Raw genomic sequence first — 6,405 nt, 5'->3', positions numbered from 1 at the left:
CTTGATTTCTTTAGGATAAGTGAAGAAATCCATATCAGATACAAGACCAAAGATTTTTCCATCCACCTTGGTTTTTGGTATGTGGCAGATCTAATCTACCTTGAAAGCATTTAAATAAGGCACTGAGTGCTTGTGATATCTAATTAAATTAGGCCAGAGCAACAGGAAACTCAACCTTTTATCAGTGTTTGAAAGTGCTTCCCCCACCCAGCATCCAGGCACCTGCACAAGTACCGATGGCTTAGTGTCAGACAAACTGTGTGCCACTGCTGTGTTCAGTGGCATTTGATGTCGGGAACACAACAGCTTTTATCTCCAGTTTCAAAGTTCACTGTAGCCCAGGAAAGCTCATTTTGTTTCTTTCTGATGTGTTAATTCTCATCACTAAATCCTGTCAGTGATCAGAAGGCAAGATTGCTGCATTCAGCTATCTGTAAACTAAAGATAAGCACAGAAGCACCATCCCACAGAAAATAACTCCCTTCATCTCCTTGATTGCAATAGCTTGCTCAGCATGAGGCTGCAAGAAACAAATGTTTAATCAACAGATTGCATTAACTCGCAGGAAATTGCCTTGAGCAATGTGTTCTGGCAGGTATCTGGTCAGTGTAAGACTGTCATCTCAAGACGAGACAGTAAACCAGTGTGCATCTGCCCAGTGCTGCTAAAGCCAAAATTAGACACCAGCCCATAGATTTCCAGTAGCCGAGGCTTGTACAGCCAGCTTGTTTCATTCCCGAACAAGCACGCTTATGTTTTCTTCCTACTCCCTTTATTCTTGGAAAGCATTCACTATGAATAGCTATTTTATCTCTTCTCCAGCATCGACCATGAAACTCCTCAGTGCTTTGACTCCTGCCCAGCCCCATGGCACTGCCGCCCAGCCCCGGAGCGGAGCTGGATCATGCTGAGGACCAGATCCTGGCACACCACATTTCAGGGCACAGGATGATGCCACACGACACAGGGTGTGCGCACATCTCTTCCTGCCTGCAGGCTCAGGCTCTAGCCCCTTCTAGGGTAGATTACGAAGCTGAAGGTGTTTGCCTGAATTTGTAGGGATACTTATGCAGCTGCTGGGCTGCAAGCATGCACCTTCTGGCTGTGCAGTGCCACGTTACAACTTTCAAGCCTCTCTCCACCGATTGACTCCTGTACTACATTGCAGGCTCCTGACAAAAAGTCCAGCTTCTTATTCTAAGCTTGAAACGGTCCTGTTTTGAATACCCTTGCCTGGCTTAAAGCGGGTGAACCTCAGTACTCTTGCAGCACTGCTGACGAGGGCTATCACAGGGCATTGCATGAGGTGCAGTAGGGAGGACAGTGAGGAAAGAGGAAAGACAACAGGACATCTTGCAACACCCTTGGGGTGCTATCTCACTTTGAGCCTGTGAAAGGTCATTCTCAGCTCAGTTTACTTCCTCAGCTAGCATCGTGCCTTCCGCCAAACTGCAGATAAATAGAACAGAAGCCTTCTTTCCATCTCAGAGTGCACCAGTTACCAGTCCCTCTTCTCCACGTGCACAAGTTACTGGTTAAACAGGAGAGATTAGCAAGACACACGTATCTCCGAAACCTCATTTCAGGTGAGCATCACTGGAGGCCAGGCTGAACAGCTGATTCTAGGGGAGCTCAGCCCTGCAAAGCACTGACAGACCTGCTTTCCTATTTCCAGAAATGCACAGAACTCACTTCCTTGTTGGAAAAGCCTGGAAAAAACATCACAATTTGACCCTTTTTGGTCTGTTACATTATGTGTCTCAGTGCTCTCCAGCAGTTCAAGACAAACTGCAAAAGTTTAGATATGAAATAACATCATATAAAGGTTTCTGAGATCTCATCAGGCAGCTGGCAGATTGCTAGTACACATCATCTTCCTACAAGGCAGCATTGCATCCCCCATTAGAGGAGTTATCAGCATGAAGAACTGATGAAGTCAGAGGAAAAGCTGGTTTTGGATGGGAGCACTTTCCCTTGCTAAACCTCAGTCACAGCTGCAGCCACGTGAGGCTGTTCGAGGCCACGGTAAGCTATACATGAGCACTCAGGATGTTCCAGAGAAGTCCTCACACTTTTCCAACAGTGACAAGCTTTCAGCAAGATCAGCCATTCCCCAAGATCCAGCTTAGCACCAATTCAGGGTGGAATAGCCTGCTCTTGGCGGGGTTTGCTCCCCAGAAAGCTTTGGGAGTCGAGTTAAATAACAAGCGAGGAAGCCAAATGAAGGAAGAGTGGCTCGATGCCATAATGTACAGATGGCTTGAGACTGTTTCTGCTGATGACCAGCATGGAGTGATCTTGGTCCCACTCCAGCCTGTCAATGATATCATTGTTTGAAACAAACCCCTCCGCCCCAGGCTGCTGCGCTGCTCCCTAGAAGAGCCCTGCTGTGCAGAACTGACATCCTACAGCAGCATGGCTCTGGTTTGTGGCTCCGGTTTGTCACAGCAAGACGCCCTGCAAGGGAGGTCACATACTTCGCACAGGAGCCAATGGAATTTGGTGGGAGAGGCAGGCTGAAGGCAAGGGTAAACCCCAGCTTTCTCAGTGGACAGTTGTTCCTGTGGCACTTGGGGACAGTGCAAGGGGGTGGCCCCCAGCTCATCCAGTGCCACAGAGGAGCAGAGAAGCAGGCTTGGGGAAAGAGGTTGCATGGCACAAGCAAACACCTCAAAAAAAAAAAAGAAAAGCAGAAAGAAAGCGGGGGCCCTTCTCTCACAGCCCCGTTCATTTGAGAGGAGTGCACATTTCCCAGCTGCTCTGGAGAACCTAGCCCCTCTTTTTCATCGATAAACAGGAGCAGCTTTCTTTCACCTGTGAAACATCACTCGTTAGCACACATCCTGAGGGAGCCAGAGCCCCCCATCCCAGGGGACTGCCAGGAACATGCTCAACTTCACAGAATGTTAGGGCTCAGAAGGGACCTTGAAAGACCATCTAGTCCAACCCCCCTGCACTTAGAGCAGGTCACACAGGAACGCATCCGTGCGGGTTTCGAATGTCCTCAGGGAACGAGAGTCCAGAACCTCTCTTGGCAGCCTGTGCCAGCGCTCTGTCACCATCCAGAGATCACCTGTGGGCACTGGGAGGGCTCTGGTGACACACTAGTGTTCTTGCTAATTGGAGCATGAAGGATATTTTTCTTTTTTAACAATGCAGTCCTATTAGCAACTTTGTTTGGGTTCAGGGACTAGTCTGCATGGGCAGCTGCCAACTTAAGAACACCCGTGTGTATCTAGAAGACAGACATATTTTTTATTTCCTCCCAAAAACACAATAGCCAAATGGTCCGTGAAGATCTCGTGAGAAACATAGACTCTTAATTTTTAGTCATGGGACCAAGAAAAGTGATGCTTGCGATCTCTTACATCTTTTTTCCCCTCTCCCTTTCTTCAAATCAATCTGTTCAGTCAGGCTGCCAGAATCTGGGGGTGGAGGGAACTGACTCTCCCAGGAAAGCTTGAACATCAGATTTTCATCTACAATTTGTGGTCCCACTCCACTGCCTCTCAACAGGATCCAAGTAGGGTAATAAGGGGAATATGATCCCTTACCTCCCATTGAGTGGAGGGAACTGACTCTCCCAGGAAAGCTTGGACATCAGATGTTCATCTAAAATTTGTGGTCCCATTCCATTGCCTCTCAACAGGATCCAAGTAGGGTAAGAAGGGGAATATGATCCCTTACCTCCCATTGGCTTAAATGTTCCCTAAAGTCAAAATTTATCATCAAATGACCCATCTCAACATGAGAAGGCAGGCCTGCTTTCCATATCCATCACAAGTGGGAAATCAGAGATTTCACCTCTCTGGAATCCTCCAGCCAAAATCTAGCACTTCACAAAATCAGCAAAATCCAGTTTTATTTTTCTTGATGAGTTTCATCCAGATAAATTCTGGAGCTCTTAAGCTCCCTTTCTCAAGAGGCTTTGTTGATCTATCTGAGAACATATTTATTGTGTGAACAGCACTAGTTTGGAAGGAAAAAGTAGTTTTCCAGCTATTGAGGGAACTAAGTCAGCTATTTGTAATGCCAGGGAAAATCTCACAGGCTAAAGACTCTGCATTCCCTTTTGCCACCCACATCACCTGTGACATTCACTGTGTAAATCATGTAATGAAATACAAGCAAGATTTGTCACATATCCCCTTGGCTTATCAATGGGAACCACAGAGGTTGCCTGGAGAGGAAGGAGGAAATGAAATAAAAAGGAAACTACCTGATAATGAGTCAGGGAGCAAAAGATTTAAAGGGCCCTACTTCCTCACCCCTTCTTCCCTGCCCCACACAAAGACAAGGGAATCAGGAGGCTGGAAAGCAGCTCTAACTTTCCAGGTCCCAACTCTGTTTTTCTGATGACCCCAAGTGACAGTAGAGCAGGATAATCTCAATGTCCCTCCTTTACACAACCATTGCCCCCTCCCCATGCAGGAAGCCCATTAGACACTGATGAGTGGCCAGCCCATCAGTGGAATAATCGCATATATCCTTCCTGCTCAGAGGTGGGCAGCAGCCTTCCCTCTTCCTCACTCAGTTGGCAGAAAAGGCTTTGGAAACGAGCAAAAGCAGGAAACAGTGAAATACAAGTGACATATAAATCTCTTATCAGACTGCTGAGAGCATCAAACAGGGCTGGAGTGCTTGGTTCTCACCCAGGTGGGGCTAGGAGAGATTGGAAGTGACACTGCTCCCTATCAGATCCAGATGCCTAAACATAACTATCTGGATTGCTCCTGAGGTCAGATGAACTCTGGACTTCCTTTGCAGTGTCCTCAGCCAGCTGCTGCACATCTCCACTGGGGCTCTGCCACCAAAGTGTCCCATGCCACCACGGCTCCTGCAGGCGGGTGGCAGCCACAACATGCAGGTGAAACACGCAGCCATGCCCCACGCTGCCCACACGCATCACCCGTGGGCAGGGACATCCCCTGGAGAAGGTGACTTCTCCTGGAGAAGCCTCCGTTGCCCGTCACAGCTGAGTGGACCTTCCCATGTCTGCTCTCCCCATGAGAGACACAAAGAGGCAGAGAAGAGGGAAGAAAGTCTTGTTGATACTTTTCCTGCACTCAGGTGAGAAGACAAATTCTATGCAGGATTCTGCTGTGCAAATGTGAGCTTTCTTCTTCACTAGAAAGAAAAGGCTCACCCCAGGCAGTGCTGCCACATACATTCAGAGCATCTCAGCATCCCCTCCCCCCTTGGCTTAAAGCTGCTTTTTATTAACAAATGTAAGTGCCTTTTTTTAAAAGTCACTTTTCATCCAAGGTTTGCAACTCAGATTCTTCCGGTCCTAAGCCCCAGCCAAATTCAAAGCTGCTTCACAGGCATCTCTCCATATAGTTGTTGTTTGTGCAGCTTTAAGCTTTCCAATCCTGCAGCTGTAGGTCATGGGTTTGAGTCATTTAAACCAAGCTTAACTTGTTTGGGGCATACACTTTTATCATCATTCAGAAAAGTTGATGTTGTGAACTCTGCTTGGAGCTAAAGTGCAGTTCTACCTTCTTATCAAACTCCTGAACAGGAAGCAATGCAACATTACATTAACTGCTAATGCAATAATTGTATTTGGAGATACAGGAAATACAAACTCAGATGTGTGCTAAGATTATTACAAAATACGGAGTAGTGCACAGTTCTTAGAAAAGATAGGTAATAATTTCCTTGTTTCACTTCTGTGGATGAACACAATGTTCGTTTCATATGGAATATGAAATCACAAGCTTAGTGTCAACATTTGTTCCACATACTGAAAAACAGCACATTTCTTCCAAAGCTAGTGCATCTCCACCAAATCTGTACAGATGTGACTCTTCCCGCCTCCCACCTTTCACAGCAAGCTCATACTCTCATCAGCTTTGTGTTTCCTTCAGGAGAGTGGTGAATGTGTAACGAGGCTGCCTCATCCACCGAGACCATCTCAACACTCTCTCTAGCTTGGCACATCTCCTTTCTAGCTTTGGGAACCACTGGGTAAATCATATCCCAACTAGACTCAAATTATACCAATCATTTCATGCTTTCCTTGACTGTTTGCAGTCTGCGATGTTGAAGTCAGAGGAAAATGGGAGCGAGGCAGGTACCAGCCCCAGGCACCTCCCTCAAAGTTGCAGTTCTGTCATATCCAGTCTCACCCGAACTAAAATCCAGGAGCAGCTTTGAATGACCACTTCTGGTTCGGTGGATTTCACCGTCTCTCCCACTGTCCCAACAAACCCTTCAGAGAAAAAGTCCCTGATGCTGCAGCTACTCAGTACCCCAAACCTCAGCCAGAGTCTCAGGCTCCCCCATGAGACTGGCAAGAGCAGTTCTGAGCTCCTGGGTGCTGGGGAGTAACCCCTGGCTGGGAACCCGAGGAGCCAGGCTGGACTCTGCCCTGCTGCATGCTTTGAGAAGGAAAAGCAGTTT

Source organism: Apaloderma vittatum, unplaced genomic scaffold (assembly GCF_000703405.1).
Source record: "Apaloderma vittatum isolate BGI_N311 unplaced genomic scaffold, ASM70340v1 scaffold16160, whole genome shotgun sequence".
Lineage (NCBI taxonomy): Eukaryota > Metazoa > Chordata > Aves > Trogoniformes > Trogonidae > Apaloderma > Apaloderma vittatum.
This window is presented reverse-complemented; position numbering follows the sequence as displayed.